We start from the raw sequence: 26,889 nt of genomic DNA on the forward strand, positions 1-26,889 counted from the left end.
TTGAGCGCCGGGATCATGTCCACGTAGTTCAGTTGGTACAACCAGGGGGCCAAAATAGTTAGAATATCACCGATAGATGGCACGGCAGTCTGCAAAAGCGAGCGTTGCAAATCCTGATTCAAAATTTGGTACTCAACCCGTCAACCGATCTGCAGCCATATTGTAAACCAGCAAGTGGTTAATTGTAGGAGTTTTGTGGATTTTGGATTTTTTTTCTACACGGGATCAGTCTGACATACCTGCAAAGTAGAAAGTGTGCCGTCACTGGATGTGGAAACACATATCGAACGGTGAAACTTTTCCGCTTCCCTCGGAGTTTGAAACGGTAAGTAGACAAATTGCAATTATTTTGAAATTTAAAATGTCAAGTTACAATGTTACAATAGAGTTCGAGTTATTTTAGTGTTATTTCAGTACTGCCCCAGACAAGAGAGGGGAATAAAATCATTTTCACATACCAGTATATAGTTGACGTCAGATACGTATAAATATAAATAAGCTAAGCTGTAGTGAAAGAGATGTTAGAGTACAAATACAATCAACATATTCTAGTTCTTTTTTTCCCCTAGAATTCCAAGAAATTATTGTTCTAGGAACGTTTTCACTTCGAAAAAGTTATTTGCTCATTCGAGAAGAGACACTATCATCTACAAGAAATTTAACATTTGAAATAATATACTTAGGTTCTAGAGCATTTCAGTATTATATATAGCCTAAATTAAAACAAAAGTAACAATAAGGAAAATATACTGAAACTAGTATTCTCACTTAATTTTGGTGGTAGTGCTTTCCACCTGTTCAATGAACACTGATTTTTTGTAGTGAAAAATGTCGAAGAGTCAGCGAAATTTACTTTCAGGGTGTGTTATTGATTTGGTAAAAATCTGATATTCCCCGGACACCAATTTTTGACATTTGTACTTACCTATCTGCTTCGCGGAACGTTCTTTAATGTGTATTCACGTTTTTTTGATCAAAGTAATTGCAATTTTTTTTTTAAAAAAAAAGTGTTTTTGTAACTGAAGAACGTACGTTTCCGCAAATGGTTTGGGGGGCTATGTGTCAATGGTTCGTGGGGCTATGTGAGAATGGTGTGTGGGGCTACGCATATTTTTTTCGAAACCAATTTTTAACTATTGTAACCTATACGTGACCCTAGCTAACCTAACCTTACCGGAAATGGTTCGTGGGACTATACGTCAGTGGTTGAATTTCCGCTATGAAACATTCCCACATCACACAAAACACCTTCCAGATGTTAGACAATGCTACAGGAACTTATTACTGTAAGTAGTTTCTTCTGTAAAAATGAATAAATCTGTCCGGGGAATATCAGATTAGTACCATTGATTTAAAGCCATGTTTCATGGTTCCCTACATGTCTATATCTAAAGATCAGCTAATTCTCTTGATATGTGCAGAAGTATTAAAAATGCACAGGAATTATAGTTCTATTTTTTCTCCGATTTTTACAGGTATGAAGCTTGGATGAAGTTTGCGAAAGGTCCTCAAGTTAAAAAGGACCTAACCCATGTATACATGTGCTCTTTGCATTTTTCAAGTAGAATGTTTTGCAACGAAAAACGGGAGAAGCTCACCCCACTTGCTGTGCCATCTATCATGTCACCATCTGAGGAGAACCTAAGTTTTAATTCTAGTGAGGCATTGACTTGTCCTTCACCATGTCTAGAAGTAGATAAGCAAGTGGTTGTTACAGAAAATGTTACTCTTGATGTTTCCCATGTTCACGACCATAATTACTCTTCACCATCTCCTTTCTCCACCTCCAAGCGATCCCACACAACCTCAGAGTACCTCTACACCAGAGCTAAAACTTTTGTCTTCCATTAACCTATTTTCCTCACCACAGCCAGGCACATCAGAACCACAACCTAGCATTATCCAGTCCCCAATTCCTCATGCCAACTGTTCCATAAAACCAAAATGTTCCGTTGAACTGTTCACTTCTCCACAGGCAAATATTTCAACATCAAGTGTCAGCTTTGAGTCTTTGGCTGAAACTTGCAGAGACACCGTATGCACTTCTGATGAAGCATCTTGGCTCAGTCCTAATGCTTCCCAGAAGCCTGCAAGAAAGAGGAAATCACTTTTGGGTTTAATTAATTCTACCAGGTATTGTCAATTGACACCCAAAAAAAAAAAAAAAAAAATTGTTGAAGTTTCTTTCAAAGAAAGAGAGAACTATATCTCGATTGAAAAAGCAAAACAAGACAACATCATTGACTTTGGAAGAGTTGTGTGATAACCACACAGAGTCGGTGAAGTTGGTGGAAACTTTTTCAAAATCAATGTCATTGTCTTCTGCCATATTTCTTGCAGGATACAAATGCGTTGTTCCAAGTTGAAACCAAAGAGTAGAAGATGGACACTTGACGAGAAATTATTAGCTCTTTCCCTTTATAAGCGTTCTCCCAAGTATTACTCCATCCTTAGTACCATGTTTGCCCTACCCAACAGGCGTACTCTGGTTAACCTGCTGAATGCCTTCCCTTTTCACAATGGAATCAATGAGCGCATTTTCAGAATAATTTCTCATTCCCTCAAGTCCAAGAATGAATTAGATCGTACATGTGTTCTCATGTTTGATGAAATGTCAATCCGGGAGCACGTGCAATATGATTCATCCTTGGACCGAATCATTGGATATGAGGACCTGGGTTCTGGTCGCACGGATCGTGTGGCAAACCATGCCCTTGTATTCATGGTTAAGGGTTTGAAAAGTAAGTGGAAACAACCTCTCGCTTTCTATTTCAGCCATGGAAGCGTGGAATCGGGTACCCTAGCCGATCTCCTGAAGGAAGTTTTGTCTACCTGCCAGAATATAGGCCTTCACGTTGTAGCAACAGTATGTGATATGGGTGTTAACAATGTGAAAGCCCTAAAAGATTTAGGTTCCACTTGGGATGATCCCTATTTTCATTTCAACGGGCATAAAATAGTCACAATGTATGACCCTCCGCATTTATTGAAATGCACGAGGAACATGCTGTACAGGCATGATGTAAGAGTTGAGGTAAAAGTAGGTGATCATTTAATGGTGAAAAGAGCTAGCTGGGATCACATTCGGCAGCTCCGTGATCGAGATTTGAAGGTGGCAACAAGTGGTTACCAGCGGCTACATAAATTAACATCTGCACACTTGGACCCCACCTTTCAGAAGGCTATGAAAGTCAACCTTGCCATACAGTGGCTGCAAACCTAAACACTGATGTTTTCACAGGTGAGTTTGAAAAGTTTGATTATTTAAAAGTAGGTAATGCTGCCATTTGGCGTGATAGCAGTGTGGTACAGTCATGGAGCGGGTTGTGAGATTCCTATTGTAGGATCGATCGTTACAACCCAGAAGTGTTCGTGACTACAAAATTACTTGTTTGCAAACTGTAGATAGTAATATTAAGCTGCACTTCATGATCTCTTGACCTTTCTAGGAGCTGCTTCTGTTTTCCAGATCTTTTAAAACTACATTGTTATGTAAAAGTAAAGTGTTCCCCTGTGCATAGCACCACGCCATGAAGGCGTATAGGGGGTGTGGGGGTAACGCCCCACACTTTCTTGATCCGGTCGTGAGTGGGGGTGATGTGATCAGCATCACGCCCCTGACCGCCTTTACCCCCCAGGGTTTCCCCCAGGTACCCATGTTATTCGACGCTGGGTGGGCGCCGGGGCCGCTTAAACCGTTAGAAAAGTTCCCGGATTTGAACCGGCCGGGGATCGAACCCGGGACCTTGAGCATGGTAGTCAGACGCGTTACCGACTGAGTATGTATCATATTTTTAACTGGTGTAACGTACCCAATAGGACCAAGTAATGTGAATAGTTTGCCAAAGACGAATAGAGATGGCAGCACCAGGCGTGCGAGGTTAAGAATTGGCATAATATATGTGAATAATTTTATAAATAAGAACAAAGCAAATTGGAAAGATGAAAAAAAAATAGAATATATTATAAGAAGACAAAGAATAAATATGAAAGTAGTAAATTAATATATATATTTTATAAATCAAATCAGTGATCACATGTAAGTTAATATGAAAATTAAGGAAGTCAAAGCACTGATACAAGTTTGTGTCTTTGAACAGATATTGCATCTGTCTGATTGATTTACCATTCCCATAGGGGAAATTTTGTTTACATCAGTGGCGAGCGCATTCTGATCGATGCCCCACAGCACTTTTTGGTTGCGCGGTTTAACCGTAGCACCTACTTGGATGCGCGTGTCAATTGTTTGCACCAAGTATACACTCTGTTGTACCTAGTTAGTGGTGGCGCGTTCCAATTGCAGCCCCAAGGGAGGATATTAGTATTATTCCCAAAGCTTAAAGGAAAAAGTTGGAAAAGGATAAAGGAATTCGTTAAATAGTCAAAACATAAACAAATTGAAATCCAGAGGGAAGTTCACAAAAAAGACAAGAAGGAAGTCCAGATCCAGACCGTCCATTGTGAAGGAAGTCCCGATCCAGACCGTCCACTGAGAAGGAAGTCCCGATCCAGACCGTCCATTAAGAAGGAAGTCCAGATCCAGATCTGCCCATTACGAAGGAAGTACAAATAGAAGAATATCCAAATAGAGAAAATAAATAATAAAAAGAATATTGAGATGAAAATTGACTGTAAACGAGAAAATTATAGAAGAAAGTAGCTTATCATGTAAATATTCTTACTCCATGTATCCTGTGTTTAAATAATATATTCGTTTAAACGTGTCCATTCGAAGGCATCCTGTCTGGTTTCGTTGTCTACAAAGAACCCTACCCTGTAGATAAGCTAGCTGAGTTTTAAGATTAAGGTTTATGTACCTTTGCACCAAATGAAGGTAGCACTGGCAACATCACATGTTTGTAACATGTATGGATTTAAAAAAAAGAAGGTAAAGGTACCCCTGTGTACACATGCCACGAAGGCATATGAGGTGATCTGTAGGTAGTGCTCCACATATTCCTGATCTCAATCATAATTAGGATGATGTGATCAGCATCATGCCTGGCTGCCTTTACTCCCAAGGGTTGCCCCCGGGTAACCATTGATTAGAGGCTGGGTGAGCCCCAGAGCTGCCTTATGCAGGGACGAGGCAGGTAAATTTCAAACCTTATATCACCCACCCACAAACCACTATGTGCCTCCCACAGGGTATCTAATCGGGACAACCTTGATTACAAAGCGACAAAACTACTACTGTGCCATCGGGGAGGAGGCCCCCAAGTACTCTGTAGTCTGCTGAGTACATGAGAAATAATTCGACAATGCAAGCAATGCATACAAAAGAAAATTATAATAATAATAAAAACTTGAGCTACCATGGCTCATGGATTTACTGATTTGTTATTTGTTAGCTCTCGGAAGCATGTCTGAAATTGACGTGATTGATATCTAGATATCATTATTATTCACTGCCAAGAAGGCTTCCAGATTTTATAATTGTTTCGAATAAAAATCTGAAGAATGGCATATAATAGTTATGCCTGTACGTTAAGAACTATGCTCAGTTTGCATTTCTCTAACACGTATACCATTAATAATAACTTTTACCAAAAAAATTAAGCACAGAAACAGCTAAACAAATTTATTTTGCTGGCTATTTTTAACTTATTCTCATGTTCTATCTATCTTGAAGAGAACCTCCTGAGAATGAAAGGTTAAATGTTGTTAAGTATTTTATTGTTCATAGAAAAAAGGAACTTGTATAAATCTAAATATATTTAATTTTTGCGCTAATGAAACTAATTCATTTGAAGAACACATTAGCTGTGTGTACATAAATATTAGGCCACACATGTAGCATGTAACTATTTAGAGACATTGTTAAAACTCCTTGCTTAAATTATTTATTTATTGTGCTTTGATATACATATATTTTAACATGTTGCATCCGAAATCTGATGTGTAGCAAATAACACATTTGAATATTTCTTTGTTGCAGGCTTCCTCCCAGTTGATGCCCTAGCAACTGCGGAGGTAGTCGGGGTGACAAACCAGCTTCAATGGTGTGTCAGCCAAGCCTTCTGGAAGTGGGGGCTTAAGGTGTCAGGTGAGGAAAGAGAGAGAGGCACTCCACATGAACTTCTGGGCAGATGCACGCAGCAAGGTCAATAGCTGGAAGTATTTGAAAAAGCAAAGCCAGCCTCGCCCAGTTATTGCCCCTGGTGCAGTGTGGAAGGATGTGTTCCGGCCCCCCTCACAGGATGAATGGATTGCAACTATCCGAGGGGCCACACTTTTGTGGAACATTTTGAAAAGGAAAGGTTTTTTGCATGTGGAGACTAGATGGTTTAACCAAGACCCCCTTGAGCATTTGTTTGGTGCCATTCGTTCCTACTGTGGAGCGAATAACAACCCAACAGTGCAACAATTAGTAGCAGCTCTTAAGACTGCTATTGTAAATAGGTTAGCTTCAATAGATGTGAAGGGGGCAAATTGTGAGGAAGAAGTTAATCCTGGTCCACTTCTGAACAATTTGAAACAGTTTGTTCAGAACAACCAGGATTTGCAAAGCAAAGACTCGGGTAATGATGGTAATGTTATTGACAATTCATATGAAACCCTTGAGGTCAACTCTGATTCTGGAGACAAATTCTCAGTTGCCTATGTTTCTGGCTTTATTGCTAGAAGGCTTCTGGAAAATAACGCACGCAACGGCTGTAGAGCTAGTCTCACAACACCTGATGGAGGGGAGTATGTCAATGTAGGCATAGCCTTCAGGGAGTATTCTGACAAAGCATCTGGTCTTACTTATCCCTCACGGGAATTGGTTAAGACCGTTTGTGATGGAGCAACTATCCTGGAAGATATGCTTCCAAAGATTGCTCACCTAGATGGTGTGAAGCGGCAAGTTGCATGTGCTATTCACCAGAACATTAGTTTTGACTGGCTTGAACAAGGATGTTCAGAACATCTTGCGTTCGTGTCAAAGGGTATAGTAGATGGCATTTGTAAAATCTCCATACCTTGGTGGTGTAGAAGAAGAAACAGGATGCTGACAGACAAAAACAGACAGAAGTGTGCATCGCGCAAGCTTAAGATTTTACAGCATAAATAGTGTGCTTTGTGTGTGTGTGTTCATGTAAATAGTGTAATTGTGTGCATTGTGTTTGTGTAAATATTGTAATTGTGTGCTGTGTGTGTGTTTGTTTGTGTAAATAGTGTAGTTGTGTGCTTTGTGTGTGTGTCTGTGTTTGTGTAAATAGTGTAATTCTGTGCTTTGTGGGTGTGTCTGTGTTTGTGCAGATATTTTTAAATTAAGGTGTGTTTGAAATGTTTCATCAGTATGTGTTGTAAATGGTATTCCATGGTTATTTAGTGTGTATTAATGAATATTAGGGTTTTTTTGCCGGGAAATTGTTCTTAATATTGATTGATTGAATTTGAAATTTTTGGTGCATCAGTACTTAGGCTCTTTTGTACCTGTCACATTATACGGGACCAGCCCTTTACCTTAACTAAAATAAAAGTAATAGATCATCATTGTAATGTTGGAGTACTAACATATTCATACTTTTGGTAAAAGCTGTAAAGGGGCACTGAGCACACATAAGGACAACACACACAGCCACACCAGGGTCCTACTGGCCGAAGGTTTAGATATCATAGCCTCGTTAGTCTGCAAAATGCAGTAAAAGATTTACTATGTGGAAGAGAGGTTGTCAATTGAGTGTATCTTGCTCATATGAAGCATTTTGTAATATCAAAGTATAGTTTCTTATTGTTGCCCCATCTTTGTACATACAGTAGGTCTGCTTGCAAATTGAGTGCATCATTTGGATACGTTTTCCATATACAATTTTGAAACACCAGCAAACTTTCTTTGTGTACTTACAGAATAGAATGTTCGTAGTATATTTGTAAAAGGAAGATTAACGATTTTTTATTTGAAAAACGCTGAAGAAGTGTGAATTCCTATACCGTTGCTGGTGCTCATCTTTGAGATGTCCCGTGGCTGACGTCATCCGTGGAGGTTCACAAATGGTTCCGAACTTTTCCGAACGCCAGACTGCACCTCTCTGGATTAGAGTGCACGTCAAATCTCCTGCATATGGCCTTGAACGGCTGAACAACAACAGCGAATCACAGACGTGCAGCATTGCCTAGTTCCGTGACAAGGCATTTCGTTCAACCACACTGTCTCTTTTCCGTGTGAGATTTCGACATGGCATCGCTGCAGTGCGCTGCTATTGGCTGTCGCTATATGTAGGAGATTTGACGCGCACTCTAGATGTGAATGTGGGAAGAAATACGTGAGACAGACGGGAAGGAGCATGCACATCAGGTGGGGTGAACATGACAAGGATATAAAGGCGATGATACCCCAAACCTGGACTTTCAGAGCACATATTAGTTAGCGGGCATAAGATAGCAACAAGGGAAGTTATCAGAAATGTGAACAACAAATTGAATAGGAATGTTTATGAAACAGCCTATATATGCACGGATAATTGGAATAAACGTAATAGAGACGACAGAAATTTGGAAGATGGATGGATTGCATTTTTCAAAAAATGGGATAAAGCTGTGAATAATGACGCCAAGTTGGGTTTCCATGTTACATCCGAGTCAGGAAGGCCGCTGGGGCAGAAATAGAGTTCACCTTGGACTGGTGACGCACGGGTTTCATGAGGGCAAAACTAAGGAGGGGAAGTGCTTCCTTCTCCGTGTTGAGCATACGCTGCACATTCGCTTCTCCGCTTTGGACGTTTCTTTTATGAGGTTTTAGATTGTGATATGCACGGTTTTAGATTTGTGTGTGGACAAAATTACTGTTTTTATGGCTACAATGCAGGTTCTTCAGTAAGTGTTTGTTTACCATAACCTTTAACCTTTATCCTCAAATAACACTTTCTTAACGTGACACGATGTTTGGTGCCTAAGAGTACGCATTAACCTGAAGAAGGAGGCAGTCTTGACCTCTGAAATGTTGTTTTGATCAACAAATCGTACTCACACACCTAAGTAATTGATCTTAGATCTTTTTAAAGTTCCTCATTACTATTACACATGGTGGTACAATTCATTAACTAACACATATTTCAAATAGACTGGACAATACATTCACATAATCAAATACTTACATTTTACTTCTGAATGCAGCCGTTGACAGTCTAGTATATTCTCACTTTGGTCATAATATCTCCAAACGTCAATGTTCAACTGGTTTTCACCACGTCCATGGTAGGCAAATGTCCTAAAGGGGCATTGAACAATTACTTGTATCCTGTCATCCTACAAAAAGAGAAGAAAATTATTCAACCATCAACTTATAAAAAAATTGAAAAGAATTGCAACATAGAATTAACTTAGATAATATTCACATTTTAACTTCAGGGTAAGAAACAGTGAGCTCATTAACTTTAACATCCTTCTGTACAAAAAAATTGGTAAAAACCATAAAAAAATCTCTAGAAACAATGTAAAACAATAAATCTATAAGAAATATATAATGGAAACGAACATAAAAAAATGAGGGAAAGAGGAGAGAGGGGGAGATAAATAAAAATGAACAAAAGGAAAACAAAAACATATATTTCTAAGAACAGGACACAACACAAAGAAGAAGCTAACACAACCAGACATGCAACTACTACGGACAACACACACACACACATAAATCACCATGCAAGAACATGTGGATTCATAAAAAAAAATGCAATGCAAAAAGACACAGCAGAATGAACAACACCTGGGAACACACACACACATGCATAAGAAACAACATAGCAAAAACATGAAAACAACAAACAAACGTTTAGAAATGAACACAAATATAGATATGAGCAGTAATTAACAAGTACCTGATTTTTGCCCTGAAGACATGATGTGAACATTATGAATAATAGAGTTAGAAATAAGAAGCTTCTAAGTTTAATAGCTTGTGTGGTTTTAATTTCTATACCATGAAAAATATTTATCCACTCTGTTTTCAGTAAATTCATTCATATGTACTATTAAATTAAAATATGATGGAGAGTACAATTAAATAACGGAAAGAATCTGTGGCATTTTTGAACGTAGCATCCCAGCATTCGCCTTTGCAGACAAAGGAAAAACCACAGAAAATCCTTCGTCAGGATGATCAGCAACGGAGTTTGAACTGTTGATTTCTCAAATACAAGTCTTCACATAAATGAATAGTAAATGCAACTAATTACACGTTAAACATTTAAACAGATATACTAGAAATTTCCCTTACCTTTCAATATAGTGGTGAGAATGGTCTGTTGGGAATATGGACATTCTGTTCTGCTGCAAGATTAGATGCAAGGGCTACATTGAAGCTCTTGGATGAGCTGTAGTCCATTGGTTCAGTTCCTGCCAAAATCTCTGATTTTGTTTCTGAAAGAAGAAAAAAAGATATTACTGCCAGAAGTGAAACACGAATAGAAGTGACTATTGAAAGTCAAGATAGGCTTGATCCATTTGTGTCAATATTCACTCACGCTTTGTTTCACCTACAGGGTGGCCACGGATTAAGGGGGCACCTTTTGTATTACTTGAACTAGTATTTATCTTCCTTTTCATTTAAATGGAGTTCAAATTGATAATTATGTGGAAAACAGTTAAAATGTCATTGGGATGTCTAAGTTACTATCTTCAGAAAATAAAAAGTTGCCAATATTATAAATATGTTATCCTTGTTAAATGTAATTGATGATCAAATGGTACCCCCTTAATTCACAGTCACACTGTATATTTCAGCATGTTTATTATATTTTGTGACAGAGTGACAATAAATCTAAGACTCCATTTGCATTGATGATAAATAAAATATATAATACATTTTGTAGCAATACATAAAAATTAATGTGTACTGGGTTCAAAACCTGGGCTATCATAGCATTCGAATGGACAAAAATTAGCTGAAGGAGACGGGCCTTTCTCGTTCATATTTCTTTTTAATTTTGAGGTCATGTGACATTTTGATCACAAATACATGCCTCACAAATAATTGCGAAATGATTTATATCGTTCAATACTTGATTTTTAAAAATTGCAGCCCATATTTTGAAATATTTATGTACGCCCACATGCAAGTATAACAGGAACTCCCATTATTCTCTCCTTTTGAGTAAATTTTAGTCATGTATTAACAGGGTGGCTACTCTAGGACCATGATAAAATTCAAGTATAATTCCTGGTTTTTAAGGCGAACTAACTAACTCTCTAGCCTTCTTAAACCCGAAGGTACATGGCTGCAGCAACACAGGCCTTCCATCTGTCCCTATCCTGAGCAAGATCTATATACTCTTTTCCATCCCTACCGATTTCCTTTAGGTCTATCTCAACATTGTCCCTCCATCTTCGTCTTGGCCTTCCTACAGGTCTCTTACCATCAGGTTTCCCAACAAGAAGCCTGTAAACTCCTCAAGTATAATTCCCGGTTTTCAAGGCTAACTTACCAAAAATTCAAGCAGATGTTTTCTCTATTTCAATCTTACGTATTACCGCCTCTCAACATCTACACACAAATATATTAATAATATAAAGATTGTGTGATTCCAACATCCAAAAATTCTGATTCCATTAAACGATATATGTAATATAATTAAAATATTTAATTTAAGGTGCTGAGTTTCTATTTACAATTAGAGGTGCAACCACGAATTTTTGTCTGGGGGGGGGGGCAAGTACCAGAATAAACGTACCAATAAAATAATAATAATAATAATGTTATTATTATAACTATTATTATTATTATTGATTTGCTTTATTTTACTTCGCTCCTTGTACCACTTTTGGCTAATTTGCGAAGATGGGGATGAGCGATATGATGAAATTGATAACTGGACACTCACAAACATCCAAGCCGGTATTCAAGTCCGGGGCTAACGTTGTTGTTATTATTAGTAGTAGTAGTAGTAGTAGTATCAAATACGTTATTACCCTCGTAAATTATGCAAAAGAGGGTAGAAGTTGGTGCTAAAGCATTTGTGTTCGAACAAACGATTTGAATTATTTTTTGAAAACAATCAATTTCACATTAATAATTGAAAACAAGCACACAAACTATTTTTGAGACAGAAAATGCTTGATAAATGCATTCCAAATATAATTCTTTTTTACATTAACATGTGTAACTTTCATGCACGATATATGTTTCACATATATGCAACATGGACACTAAATTGTGTACATATTTTATACAACATATATTATGTAAATACATTACACAAGAAATTCATCCATCTCACAATAAACCACCATCAAAAATTACATAAATTGTCTTTCAAATGTGCACGCTCCCTTTCCTCAAAACAATTGTTCATGCATTAAAAACAAAATCAATGAAGACAAGTCTTATTTCTCTGTCTGGTAATTTACAATACAATACATTACAGAAAAGAATCATACATAAGAAACAAATTTTTGGATCCAATTTTTTGTAGGCTGAAATCAATATTGATTTAATAGGGTGCAACTATTTTCATGGGACGCCAATGCATTCTCTCTCTTACAACTTTTGTGCCTCCCCGATGCAGTGGTAACATCGTCACCTTGTGATCAAGGGGTCAAGGGTTCGATACCTGGTGGTCACATGGCACAGTGGTTCGGATCCCACTTTAAACTGTAGGTCCAGTTCCGATTAGCCTTTCTGTGCATAAAGTGGATTTAAAACCACAAATCAATAAAAAAAATTTACAACTTTTTCATTTTGATCGTTCGGCTCCCAGGGCCGACTCCTGCCGCCCCCTAGCTATGGTTATGAACTTGATACAACTAAGAAAAGTAGGAATTGTGTGCGAAGCGAGCAAGGAAATTTTATGAAAATATTATTATTTGCATAAAATGTGATGATGTGGGCGGTAATTGTCTCCTGAAGGTTCACTTGGTCGTCAATGTTTGCCCTCCTAGAACTCATTTCCATCCAAGGTTGGGGAGAGAATGTCAGAGGAGCTTCTTCAGGTTCTGCATGATGCTGTCAGAATTGTTAATTATGTGAAGAGCCACCCATTGCAGTGCTGACTGTTAGAAAAATTGTGCGAGGAAATGGGTTCCATCCACAAAAAACTATTACTGCAAACCAAGGTAAGGTGGTTGTCACAAGGAAAGGTGTTGAATAGGTTGTTTCAACTGCGCTCGGAATTGTTACTGTTTTTACATGAATCCAATCTGCAACTAGCTGAATTTTTTACCTCTGAAACATGGCTGCTTCAGCTGGCTTATCTGGCCGATATCTTCACTCATCTAAATGACTTAAATTTGACCTTGCAAGGACGGGACAAAACCATTTTATTTGTTCAAGACAAAGTAAGTGCTTTTCAGAAGAAATTAGGAGTTTGGGTATCCAGAGTCAAAACCCACAATTTTGAACATTTTCCTCAGACTCAAGACTATTTCAACTTGCGATTATTCTTTTGACATGAAGACGCTGTCCAGTTTAATGTGCAAACATCTAGAAGGGCTTCAAGAACAATATATTCCCTTTGATGAAAATGCTGGTTCAAGATGGATATTAAACCCCTTCATTGAAGATGCCATCAAAATAGCCAATCTAAGCCCACAACTTCTTGACGAACTGATAGAATTATCGTTGCAACTGGCATTCTGTAATGAAGACATGGACAAGTTCTGGTTGAAGAGAAGAGAAGAATACCCTGGTCTGGTATCTGCTGCTTTAAAAACCATAATTTCCTTTGCTACATCGTATCTGTGCAAAAATGTTTCTCTTCCATGGTAAGCATTAAAACAAAGACCAGAAACCACTTGTCAGTTGAGAATGACTTGATAATGTGTGTCACAAAAATTGAACCGGACATTGCCGCACTAGTAAAATCACACCAGGATCAGGTTTCACACTAGCCTTCATTTTGCATTGTATTTCAATATGCAATTTTAACTAGTTTCATACCTTTTTTATTTGAATTTCTTTTTAAACGATTCTTCATCCGTTAAAAAAATGTTTAATATTTTTGCTATATTTAACTATAAGTATAGAAATAAAAATATGTCGTATCGAAATAAATTCAAAATTTTAAAAAATATTTTTTCCGCTACTAGACCCTAATTACATTTATATTTTTCGCCTCCCTTCGCGACCCCCAGGTTGAGAAACCCTGCTGTAAAGAAGAAACCACATTATACGGGGTGTAGGAGGGTTGTTAATGGAACTCCTGCTCTAAGAAGGCTCTCAAATAAGGAATCGCGATGATTATTTCTAAGCAGGTATTGAAAAAAAAAGTGATGGTCAGGAACTCGTGATTCTTCTTTGAATTCACATAGAGGAGAGTTTTTCATCTCTATCAAGCAAAGATGTTGATTCACGCATACACAACCAGTCCTTAGTCTTAAGGTGAAAACCATCACTGCTAGAGACAGTTTCAATTTGTGGAACCAAGGCTCTGTCCGAAAGTACAAAGTACAGACTTGAAGTATGGTCTTGGCGGAAATGACGTCACCTAGTACAGTTCGAAAGCGCCAAGAACAGAAGCACGCAAGTGCACAGCTCGCAGTGAATAGGTTGGTGAGTACGTCACGTGGTTTCCGCAATCGTTGTTAGTTTGTTTAAAATCACGGAGGTAAAAAGCCAGCGACACAGGTATATACGTTATGGGCCAGCAAGTTGTTGGTTATAGTTCTTCTAATGTGTGGAAATGTATGTGTACGAACATTTAAAAATGCTATGTGATTTCTATGATGAAAAATAAGTGTTTAAAATGCGAGGAAAACAACGAGTACTCAGTTTTATCTACTGATCGTATTTGGTGCTGCAGTCGAAGTGCAATTCGAAAGACGTGTACTTCCAGTCCATGACTTGAAGACTGCACTCTAAGACCATACTCGGAGGATCCTCGCTTCAAGTATGGTCTTGTACCTTTCTGACACGGCCCAAGGTCGTCTGACAGAGACCTTCACCAGCGGCAGCTCGTGACTTTTTAAAGATGCATGCTACAGGTAGATGTTGTTTCTTGCATTTACAATAACTAAAAAAAAAAATTGCAATCACTGCTTTAAACCTTTTTTCTAGAAGCTGTTCAAAGACTAAAACTGTAATCGGAGATCATTTTAGGGGGTGTTCGCATTTAACACTTTTTCCAGTTCTTTGCTGCTTTCATCCGAAACTCAAAATTTAAAGATGGAATGTACCAGTCCACTGTTAGTGATGTCATTGGCAAGTACTGAACCCTATCATCACTCTTGAATGCTCAAAACTGAACAGGACCGGCAAACTCTGAAGGACGTTGGGTGAACATATCATCAGACAGCCTTATCAACGATTGTAGAGGACTTCCGTCGCAACTTAAGTACAGAGAACAGTGACAGAATTAGCTGCCGGGAGGTGATAGAACTTTGTTTTCATGGTCTTGCTATTGCTAGAAAGACATTGATTACACACACCAATGCCCCATGTCACTTGGAGCAGTGCAAATAACATTATTATTCAGAGCTGCCAACCGCACAGTCCTGACCTACATGTACGGTAATTTCATGTCGTGTACGGACGTACGCCCAGACATTCGTCAGTACACTATGTCCTGGAGAAATTTTAGAGAAATAAGTAAAAATGTGTACAATGTCAAAGCTACACAGAACTGTTGTATGAGAATTGAAAATTGAAATTCTGCCACATTGGAGTGCACCCTATAGAAATTACTGATAAATTAAAACTTCAAAACCTGTCAACAATGAAGGTGGGTCATTCTATGTCACCCACCATCCCCGATTTTGATGAAATTTGGTAAACTTATAGAACTTTTAATGCTGATTACAAAAATGATATTTTTTTTCTAGATTCGTCAAGGGTTCAGAAGTTAAAATCTTTTAAAATCTCTGTGTATGCCATTTGCGGTTCCACTTTGAATGGCACGCATTAGGTTATAAATGATAGTATCTTCCCTCAGGTTTAAAGTAGAAACTTCAAGTTTGTTTTCTTTTGTTCAGAATAGTGTAAGCTTTCATTTAAATAAGGTTTCAGACAAGTGTATCAATAACCATGTATTTTATGTATAGTTTCATGTATTTTTTTAGAAAAATAAATCACTAACTTCAAGAGCGAATTTCGTGCAATGCCCCCCCCCCCTTTCCATTTCCCCCCAATTTTATATGTAGGTAGCTCAGAGTGTGTACTAATGTCTGATGCAAAAATTGGGATGGGCGGTTCAGACACAGGGTGATAAAAAAATCATTTCCATTAAATGACATTAAAAGTTAATCTTAATATAAATGCTTATGCATTTAGCACAATGCCTGAAGTACAATATATTTTAAGGTATAATATTCAAAATTTCTGTTCACTATGTGTGAAGATAAGCTTGCAGGGGCAAAGGGAAGCATTTACTTCCTCCCAAATTTATTGATTAATTAAAATTTACAAGTTAAATATATTTTGTGAACCTCCTGGCACTTGAGGAACAAACAAATAAAGAGTAATAATTGTGATTTTTCAAATGCACTTAGCAAAGAATCTTGGACACTATTTTTATGCGATGGAAAACTTTGTGATTCTCTCAACCCAAATACAGTTCCCAAGTTACGTTCATGAAGATAGTACCTAATAATACTTACTCTATTGTACTCTATGCATTGCCAAAATTTCATGTGTGTTCACATTTTTGAAGAATATTTTGACCACTTCAACACACTAAAGTATTTGACTTAGTGATAAGTACATATGACCTTCCATTTGTGTTGTTAATGTCCACTGGACACACAATACTTTGTGGCCAGTAGTAGGAAGCTGATGAACCAAGTGGTTGCATGTAAGAATTTCATTGCTGCATCTCCTTTTTTTCATGTGGACTTTTGAAGCAATCCTACAAACAAGTTTGCTACTAAATAACTGTTTAGAGTTGGAATTCAGAAAGCCACTTCTTCACAACAGTCAAACCATACAGTTATACAAAGCATATTTCATCAGCACTTATTATTTTTGCATCGACTGTTAAACAACCAGTGTTTCGAAATAACTCGTTACAAGTAACAGTTACCTCTTATTAATGAATTCTAACTGTAACTAGCAACTTTTAAAAGTAAATAACTGTATCCTTAACAATGGTAACAGAGTAGAGGAACAGCTAAATTTGACAATTCTGTTCCCAACTATAAAAAAATATACGTATCTTTTCTGGATGCTATGTAAAACAATTTTCTTGGAATTGGTGGCCTGGCAAGGAAGCTATGCTTTGTTGCATGTTAACTTTAGAACATCCATGCTTTACTTCAATTCATTTCTCATTGCATGTGAAAATTTCAGTGTTTTTTTTTTTGCGATTGTCGAGCTAGGACTTGGAATGGATGAGAAAGAAATAGGTGCAACTGGAATCAATGACACCATATTCACAATACACATATGTGGTCAGCATACAAATGATTTCCTAATTAAAATCGTTCAAGCAAAGCTGACTCTGTGTTTCATTATTTATTTGCAGTAGTACTGTAAATATATGAAGACATATTATGTACTACAGAGCATTCCCCGAGATTCGCTACGAGACTCGGCGGCAAGTGGCCCGGCGTCAGCGCTTATCTTTCCTGGTGAACGGGGTCCGCGACAGTCTGTAGAGTCGGCTATTAAAATTACAGTTTCCATATTGTGTTCTAACCTTGACTACAGAAGGTGTTGAAAATGATGTCCCTCTGCTGCAACACATTCCTGGCATCTCCGAAGGAAATTGACATTTACACGTGCAAGTTCGTCTACTGTAATTCTCCCGATTTCTCGTACAATCTCTCTTTTAACTCACGGATGGTGTGCGGATTGTCTTTGTATACTTTGTTTTTTAAATTTCCCCATAAATAAAAATTGCAGGCTGAGGGATTTTGAAACACCCGTTTCTTGTGAGTGGTGGCGGCTAGATTTCCGAGGAGACTGTTCAAACCTTTGTCCTATCTCATCGAGTTTTTCCTCAGTAAGTACACGTGGGTTTTTCTTTCCACTTTTATTCAGAACTGACCTTGTTACTCTAAACTTTTTTACGAGGTTTAATATAGTAGTCCTATGTGGAAAGGGAACACCAGGAAATGTCGTTGCAAAATGTCGTCGCACTTCTCCACAATTCCTCTTTCCGAAGTAACACTCAACAAAATAAATCCTTTGTTGTAATGCAAACTTTTGTGGTGCCATATTAAGCCACAATGTTCAACACCAGGACACGACACAAAAAAATTCGGAGGGAGGATTATACTGGCGTCAGTCTGCAACGTCAACAGAAAGGGAAAGAGAGCGAAGGCAGAGAGAGTGAAAAAATCAGACTGTAGCATGCAACTGTTGCAGACCCGTTCACTGGAAAAGACAAGCGCTGACGCCGGGCCGAATACCGCCGAGTCTTGTAGCAAATGCTCTGTAGAAACATAAGTAAACGCAACTAGAAATGCAAGTCCTCATGCAGTGGTCATTAAGTTAATTATAAGTTACTTTCACAGTAACTGTAAAGTAACTCACAGTTACTATAAATATTCACACTGTAAATAGCCTAAGTTCAAATTAGGGCATACTTAATCCTCCTGGTGTTGTATAGTACTTTGCAATTACTGACACATTGTACTGTGGGTTGTTGTCATTTCACCTTACGTGATTAATAAGAAATTTATGCCTTGAATACTATTTCTATGGAATTGACACATCATTGCCGCACTTGTTACTGTTGAAGTCTATAAAAGTATTTTAACTGTTCCAACTACATATAAAATTGGGGGAAATGGAAAGGGGGGGCATTGCACGAAATTCGCTCTTGAAGTTAGTCATTTATTTTTCTAAAAAATACATGAAACTATACATAAAAATACATGGTTATTGATACACTCATCTGAAACCTTATTTAAATGAAAGCTTACACTATTCTGAACAAAAGAAAACAAACCTGAGGGAGAAACTATTATTTATAACCTTAATGCGTGCGTGCCATTCAAAGTGGAGCCGCAAATGGCGTACACTGAGATTTTAAAAGGCACGTAACTTCTGAACCCTTGACCAATCTAAAAAAAATGTCATTTTTGTAATCAGCATTAAAAGTTCTGTAAGTAAACTGATTTTCATCAAAATCGGGGATAGTGGGTGACATTTTCACAAAATTCCGGATGATTTGGCATGGAATGACCCAGGTCTTATAACAACAACAATCACATTAACTCTTGGGTCAAGAGAGAGGTAAACAACTGCAAAAACGTTTGAAGGATTGGCCACCCCAAGAGTAAACACAAACGCCAACAATCGCCAACATAGAACAAGAGAGTTCCCCTCTACCGCGAAGAAACTGACTTATTTTTGCTCAACTATCGGGACTGAAAAGATCGTGGTTTGGTAATACAACATTCGTTTTACAAAAAGAGATACAAGATAAGTGTTTCATGCAAATCTTGATTATTCATGTGTATTTTGAGCTTGACTGCTTGTGTGTAGAAAGAGTTTAGAAGACCTTCCCGCCTGTACTCTTCGAAAAATATACGAACGATTAAACTTTCCTGGGACCACAGAAATAGAGGGAGGGGACTATTTTGGAATATAAAAATGGTCTGTGTTCGGATCCAAGCAATTTGGCAAGGAATAAATGTGGAATTTGCAATGTAACATTTGTTCCAGTGTTTCTACAATAAAAAAATTAAAACAATGAAAATAAATGCCATGTCAAAAACATGAAAGGTGTGTGTGTGTGTATATATATGGGGGTAGGGGAGCATACGTGTAATTGCGTGTTAATCCTAAGGAATTTTTAAACCAAGCGTACGGACAAAAATACGGTCCATTTGCCATGTGCATATGGTCTTATCCTGTTCAGAAGTTGGCAATGTTGCCGTCATTGGACTATGGAGCAGTGGAAGAAAGTCTCACGGAGAGATGAGTCACGGTACATGATCTGGCAGTCAGATGGAAATGTGTGGACCTGTTGAACAGCGTTTGCCAGTGTCTGTTGTGTCAACAGTGCAAATTGGTGGTGCGCCGTAATGGTCTGAGGTGGGTTTTTTTCCAGCTTTAGACTTGGGTTCTTAGTTTTAATCAATGGGTTGACGACCTCTGGCATGTGCCATGACATTTTAGACAATAACGTGCTTCCCACTCTGTCGCAACAGTGTGGAATAGACCCCTTTTCTTTGTATCAACACGATAATGCTCCTGCCGACACAGCAAGTTCAATTACATATGGTTTCAAGAAAATCAGGTGCTTAACTGGACTGCCCAAACCCCTGATCCGATCGAGCATCATTTGCATGCCACACCCACTCAACCAGCAAACAATCAACTATTCATCATGCAACAGGAAGAATAGAAACAAATTCCGCCAGCAGTTCACGAGAATTTAGTGGCAAGCCTACCCCAAAGGATAAATGCTCTAATAACAGCAAAGGGATGTTTGATACCAATCAACATGACTGGCATCTTGGAATTAACAGCAATGGATGTTCAGTGACTTTGGGCTATATAGTGTGTGTGTGTGTGTGTGTGTGTGTACATCCCATTCTCCCTGGCCCTCAGGGGACAATGCGTCAACACCTCACCCTCCTCCCAACAGAACTACAACCTCTGCTCACACCAAGCCTTAGTCAATCGTGGATAATCCTTCCACCTTGGTCACCAAACAAATATCCCTCATACACCTCCAAGAAATATTCCACCAACTCCACTGTACTTGTTACACAATATCACCCCCCCCCCCCACCACCACCACCAAATCAGACATACTCTACATTCCCTCCTTCCCATCCTCCACAGTGATCCTGACACCAGAAACATCTTTCCCAACAAGCTCAAGAGAATTATGTAGAATTTTCAGCGAAAATCGCAGGCTCAACCTGCATTTTTCGCTGAAAATTCTACTTAGTACAAGTACTGTGTGTGCCTAATCTTAATTAAGATCACAGTTGTTTTCAAATGCCCCCCTGCTCACAAATTCAAACCACCATGTAAAAACCATCTACTCCAAAGGAACCTGCCACATCTCTAACCTCATCTATATCCTCACCTGCAATATTATTATTCAGTACAATGTATCATTAACAAAAATGATTTTCTTTTTACAAAAACAAAAAAAAATATATACTCACGTTGGCCTCAGTGAAACTATTCCTAATTGTCTGCATCGCTTGCACACTCGCTCCTCAAAAGTCACAGAGTATTAGTTCATCTGATGGGCGACTTCAGGTTCTGACTGCAAATAACGAACTCATTTCAATTTAAGGACTAAATTCTGAATGTCCCACATATACATAGATATTAACAATTACAAATATTCTTAAGTAGTTGAAATTGTTAGTGTTTTCCAGACTTTTTTAAAAAATCAAAACTTCTCTAGATACGAACCAATACAATTCAAACAGTGACATAAATTAATCTTTAGTTTAGTTCACATGGTCTACCACAAATGTTTATGTATAGTGTATGGCACATCGCTGCTTAACAGCCAATACCTATAGCCTGACAAGTTAAGTCCCGATATGCGCAGATCGCTGCGGAGCACTTCCTATTACGTCATCCTCCCCACCACTCTTCTACTCACTGGTCTGGCGTTGAGAGTACCAGTGGTGCCAACTCAGCAAAATTAAGCTAAAACAAATATGACGATTTTCATGGTACAGTGGCTCTCAGCGACAGACAAACCTGCAAACGAAACTGAAATCGATGCGGAGAATAGAGTGAAAGCATTGTGAACAATAAACAAAAGGAAATTGTACTTAAAAATTCAAAGCGTACCTTACGTGAAACAGTATGCGATTGACACGAAATTTAGAAACGCGGGGCACACCATAATACGACTTCTGCCTTACCACGCAGACTTAAATCCCATTGAACTTGTGTGGGGGGGAAATCAAGGGTAAGGCAACGGAATTCATTTCGGATTCACTGGACGCAAAGAAAGATTTGCTGGGAAAATTATTTAGTGAATATTCTGTACAGAAATGGATTAAATGTTGTGAACACGTCAAAAAAATTGAAGATTCTTACTTTGAAAGAGATGGACTTATGGACGAGCGTGTAGATGAACTGATAATTAGACTTGGTGAAGCCGATTCAGACACGGACACAGATTCATCGGTAGACACAGACTCGGATGAGTGGGAGAGTGAAACTGAAGAAGGAGAACAGGAAAACATTTAAAATCTAGAAGGTGAGCTCAGTTCTATCGTTTATATATTTTTCTATTTTCTATCATTTTATTTGTTACATTTCTTATGCTGGTAAGAAATATCCCTAATATAACTTAATTCATTTAAGGTTTAAAGGGAAAATATCAAAATGTATTTAGAATTTAGCGTAATCAATAGGTAGTGTAGGTGAGGGGGATACTAATTCATGTCTTTCACATTCAAATTTCGTTGAAAATTCTCAGACGTTTCCTCTCCCTCCAGGTTTGCAACACTGCGAACGAACGTCGCCGCAGACAATGGGGTGGGGAAATGTGATGCGAGGTGCGCAAACAATGGATTGCAGCGTCTTGTTTTTAAACTTGTCAAGTTATAGTCGTGGGTTTGATACTGGGTAGACACATATGGTACAGTGGTTCGGATCCCACATTAAACTGTAGGTCCAGTTCCAACTGGCCTTTCTGTGCGTAAAGTGAACTTAAAAACAATTCAAACAAACACCCAATACCACCCCTCACTTCAACAAAATTATAGGCTGCTGAAAAAAAAAAAGTAAGGTTAGCTGCAGTGAAAATATTTTTGATTAATTAGTATGATTTATGATATTTTATTCAAAAAATGAAATTAGAACAATATAAAGTTTGCAAAACAAAATATAAATTGTGAGGATACATTGACATACTGCACTACAAATTAAAAGTGTAAGAACTTACTGCAATTATAGATACTATCAAGCAAACATTATTTCAGTTTTGGGTAATTATGTATCGCCCAAACACCTCTCACTCGTTTATTTCGTTAATTTTAGCATTGATACTTACCTATTCTGCATTGCGGAAGATTCTTTAAGGTGAAGTTATGCCTTTTTCCATAAAATAGTGTCAACTTTTCATATTACGAGTCATTATTTGTCTTCCTTGTTTTGCTTGTGTAACAGACAATATGGCGTGTACTCATCAAGGATCATCACGTGTCGTGCTGACTAGCGTTGTCGATGATCAGTGGTTATACAGTGCTGCAACCTTCTTCATCGAAAAATACCTACTTTCGTGTTACTAATTTGTATTTTGAGGTTAGCCCCAAAAACCATTCACGTTAGCCCCACAAACCATTTTCAGTAAGGTTAGGTTAGGCAAGCATAGTTAAAAAAAAAATACTAGACACGTCATGTTATAGTGAAAACATGGCGAGTTTGAAACACTGACTATGGGGTTTATGTCATCTAACACATGGAACATTGTGCTCTCATGCAGAAAGCAAATGGCGGCAGCAGAAACAGCGCGCCGGACAGAGATTTACGCAGAAAACAACATGCATTCGCATTAAAATGGATCAAAACTACATTCACGAACTTCCACAACGCTAAAGAAAATGATTAGCGTAAGTACTTTCTCCTGTAAAAAGTAAGAAATCTGTCCGAACAACAGTAAACTAGTACATCAACTAGGTACTAATTATATTTGAAAGGTTGATTTGTCATTGCTGAAATACGTAACGATTAGATATACCGGAAACACATTTCTTGAAATTTACAGGAGAAGAGACGAGAAAGTACTTACGGAATTTAGTTCTTGTGGACTTTCTGAAGCTGGGAAAAGTGTTTTTTCGAATTGTGCAAGTTATTCGGCCTGTAAATAAGGTATTTATCGACATTCATGTATCTCCGTTGGACGATAGGTCGTGCCACCATTACTGTCGACTACGTGAATCAAATGTTCCGTGCGTTTGATTACATAACCCCCTGTCAGTGAGCAACAGCGCGGTAGTTTTACAAGATGACGTGTGAGCGGGATTTTTTTTTCAATTTAATTTTCTATGTTTGCCTAACCTAACTGAACCTAACCTAACCTTCCGTGAATAGTATGTGGATTAAAAACAATCCTTTTTCGGTTAATAAGTGTTAGTGTAACACCCATGCAGTAGTTTTACAAGATGACGTATGAGTAGAGGCATGCACATTTCGTTTTTGACAAAAAAACGAAATTTGAAAAAACACATTGTAGTGTTAATTTTTCATGTGTTTGAAAGGTGTGAGATTCATTTTGTGACCATGTTTTGTCACGAAATAATGCGAAATGAACTGCAAAAAGCGAAATTAACTCTTAAACACGAAATTCAGGGTTTATTCACCGACGCGACACCTTCTGAGGTCTGAATTATCCTGAGAGTTATGCAATTCCCGGAAAAGTTATTAATTCTGCTGTTAATATTGAAGAAGCAAAAATAGACTCCTTTACACAGAAATAAACTTAATAGTATGATAACTACATAAATGTGCTATTAGAAGTGAAATGTTACTTCTGTGGAATAAGTGTAGTTTTTAAATCAAATTTAGGATTATATTCACAATTTTAAAACCAAAATGTATTTTTATGTACCAATTTTCATCCAATTTTTCACCGCTATAACACCAATATTTGATTTTATTTACCGCTTTTGAACCCGAAATTCACTACATTTTTGTACCGAAATTTTGCTTTTTTATTTACCAAAAATATGTGCCTCTACGTATGAGTGGGTTTTTTTTTTTTTTTCCAATTCAATTTTCTATGTTTGCCTAATCTAACCTTCCGTGAATGGTTTGTGGATCAATTTTCGCTTAAAAACCTTTTGTGAATAGTTTGTGCGGCATTTATCGGTTCATAAGTTTTGAAACACTGCATATCAGCTGACGATAGACAACGTGGGTCAAAATTTGGCCGCCAATTAGCAACGGCCAATAAATACTTATAATGTTAAAAATAACAATTTTTTCATTGAAAAAAAGTAATCAATAGTTGAAAAATGGGAGCGAATTTACAATATAGAGAAAGACTCCAATTTTGTTAATTTTAGGTATACTAACTAATTTTGACCTCCTAATCACGAATCTGTTGAAAAAAACTGGGGGTCACCTCTGAAAATTTGAAAAAAAGCTGATTGAATTTTTTTTATATATAGGTGGATATGCGTAGTTTTACGAACAAAAATGTAATCTCCTGTAATTGTGTCCAACCACGCCGTGTGAATGGTTCGTGGGGCTACCCGTGGATGGATTTTGGCGCTAACAAACAATTTTTCTTCAAAATGTACAATTTCCAGACGTGACCCCTGGTTTTTTACAACAGATTCGTGATTAGGAGGCCAAAATTAGTTAGTATACCGAAAATTAACAAAATTGGAGACTTTCTCTATATTGTAAATTCTTACCGTTTTGGGGGCTACTCGTGGATGGTTTTTGGGGGTAACGTCAATGATTTGTGGGGCTAGCCGTTAGAGGTCTGCACGGGCCTAAATTGTAAGGCCCGAGTCCGGCCCGGCCCGAGGAAATGAAACCCGAACCTGACCCGAGTCCGATAATAAGTAAACATGAGCCCGGCCCGAGCCCGAAAACATAATTAAAATTACTTTCCAATTCAGCATTTGAAAAAAAAAAATGGGCACTGTTGTACTTCGTGCTCCTATTCTCATTCTCAAAGTAAACCATAATTTCAATAATTAAAAATTATTTTTGGATGACAATATTCTCTAACAAAATAGCCACGAGGACCGGGCCCGACCCGAGCCCGAGAAGTTCTGGTTATTTACGGCCCGAGTCTGGCCCGCGGGCCGGGCCGGGCCTGGCCCGAGCCCGTGCAGACCTCTACTAGCCGTGGATGGTTTTTGGGGCTAACGTCAATGATTTGTGGGGCTAGCCGTGGATGATTTTTGGGGCTAACGTCAATGATTTGTGGGGCTACCCGTGGATGGTTTTTGGGGCTAACGAACAATGTTTCATCAAAATGTACAATTTCCAGACGTGACCCCCTATTTTTTACAACAGATTCGTGATTAGGAGGCCAAAATTAGTTAGTATACCGAAAATTAACAAAATGACAGACTTTCTCTATATTGTCAATTCTTACCGAAAAATATCCCGCTATGCATATGAGATAAGTAGAAATGAATTTTATTTCAAAATAAACGAGTTAAATGTGTTTCCGGTATATCTGACTAGTACCCAGAAATATTCATGTGCGCCATATTCTTGGTTTTTGTTGTTTTTAGTTTGCGGAGATACATCAGTGAAGTAATGAATGGATTTATACGGAGCTATTTATCATGTCATACTGCCGTTGATAACATGACAGTAATTTTACTTTTTTGTAAGGTTAGGTTAGTAGCGTTAGATTTAATGCTGTTGGATTTCCACACAATATTATTTCACTTTAAAATACTGGTGCAAGTGCTCCATGATATGACGAATTGTGAATTACTCATCTCGAAATTAAATTTCTGTTCCGTAAAATATTCTAATTTTCAATTAACTACTTAAAAAATGAGATATTCGAGGGTGTTTTGTTTTAATATCTACTAAAATTTTGAAATGACATTTTACTGGCTGATTATATTAATCGGAGATAATTTATTTTTCGTTATAGGCCCTAACACTACTTTTGTTTGTTGTGATAACTAGTTATTCTACATACCTCGTGAAGTGTAACAAAACGGGTGAATTCGTCATGATTTTTCCAAGCCATTTTGAACTATCTTCTCCTTCCGCCCAAGGAATCCTTCCGCCATTCTGGTCTAGTGTTGCCACAGCCACAAAACACAAAATTTCCTTTCAAAGGTGTAAAATTTCCCTTACCATAAACTTTTCCCTACATTTCAGAAAAATTAAAATCGTAATCATATCATAGATCATATATTACATGTGATTATATTATATGATTTGATTGAATCGATGAACATAAGAACTTTACGAAAAATATCCAAGCTATGAAAAATATTCTTGGACTTAGGTTTGTAAAGCAGGGTCAATAATATTTTATTTTTTTTATTTGAATTGGAAAGATATTGTTCCGAAGCAAAATTCAATAGTTCGTTTGCGGGAGGGAAATAAATTAT

The 26,889-nt window shown here is 37.8% G+C and overlaps 1 long non-coding RNA gene across 4 annotated transcripts in view; it reads right to left on the reverse strand.

Moving 5' to 3' along the window:
* Positions 1-26,567, reverse strand: part of LOC146000196 (uncharacterized) — a 59,777-nt gene extending 33,210 nt beyond the window's left edge. For 2 of the 4 annotated variants that reach the window (XR_014443482.1, XR_014443480.1), the window contains exons 1-5: positions 26,469-26,567; positions 20,983-21,086; positions 10,199-10,341; positions 9,081-9,231; positions 1,866-2,087 (exon numbers count right to left, since the gene is read on the reverse strand). This is a non-coding gene — a long non-coding RNA (uncharacterized LOC146000196). The remainder of the gene's footprint in view (positions 1-1,865; positions 2,088-9,080; positions 9,232-10,198; positions 10,342-20,982; positions 21,087-26,468) is intronic. The other 2 variants (XR_014443481.1, XR_014443483.1) reach the window with 1 other exon arrangement.
* Positions 26,568-26,889: the final 322 nt, after the last annotated feature.

The sequence above is a fragment of the Lepisma saccharinum genome, chromosome 16 (genome assembly GCF_977018435.1).
Source record: "Lepisma saccharinum chromosome 16, izLepSacc3.1, whole genome shotgun sequence".
NCBI lineage: Eukaryota > Metazoa > Arthropoda > Insecta > Zygentoma > Lepismatidae > Lepisma > Lepisma saccharinum.